The following is a 496-nucleotide window of genomic DNA, read 5'->3' as shown; positions in this document are numbered from 1 at the left end:
AATCCATCTTGTTGAGGGTCTTACTTTTCTTTTTTCTGATCTTCCACCAACCGTGATGTACTTTTCCAGGGACTGGTCCTTACAGATAACCTGTTCAGAGTACATTAGATGAAATCTTGCCATCTTCACCTCCAAGGAACATTTTGGCTGTATGTCTGTATTCAAAGACAAATCTCTTCATTCTTTTGGCAGTCCGTGGTACTCCCTTCCAACACCATAATTTCAAGGCACCAACTCTTCAGTGTTCCTTAATTATTATCCAGTTCTCATATGCATAAAAAGTGGTTGAAAATACCATGGCACATATAAGGTGTACCTTAGTTTTCAAAGTGACATTCTTTTTTTTCTTTTAAAAAAGGTTTAATTTTAATGAACATTTACAGAGATTTTGGATTTCTATTCATTCTTTGTTGCACTTTTCTCCCTGCCCCCCCCGCCCCCGTTCGCTCCTCTCTTTGAAAAGTAAAATTCCTTGATATTTAAGACCACAAAGGAT

The 496-nt window shown here is 37.5% G+C and overlaps 1 protein-coding gene across 4 annotated transcripts in view; it reads left to right on the top strand.

Moving 5' to 3' along the window:
- Positions 1-496, top strand: part of ABL2 (c-abl oncogene 2, non-receptor tyrosine kinase) — a 189,413-nt gene that overhangs the window by 89,573 nt on the left and 99,344 nt on the right. The gene's annotated exons all lie outside the window — the stretch shown is intronic.

Source organism: Elephantulus edwardii, unplaced genomic scaffold (assembly GCF_000299155.1).
Source record: "Elephantulus edwardii isolate Elephantulus edwardi_28Jun2011 unplaced genomic scaffold, EleEdw1.0 scaffold00061, whole genome shotgun sequence".
Lineage (NCBI taxonomy): Eukaryota > Metazoa > Chordata > Mammalia > Macroscelidea > Macroscelididae > Elephantulus > Elephantulus edwardii.
The sequence above is the reverse complement of the archived record's forward strand: the minus strand, read 5'-3'. Positions and strand labels throughout refer to the sequence as shown.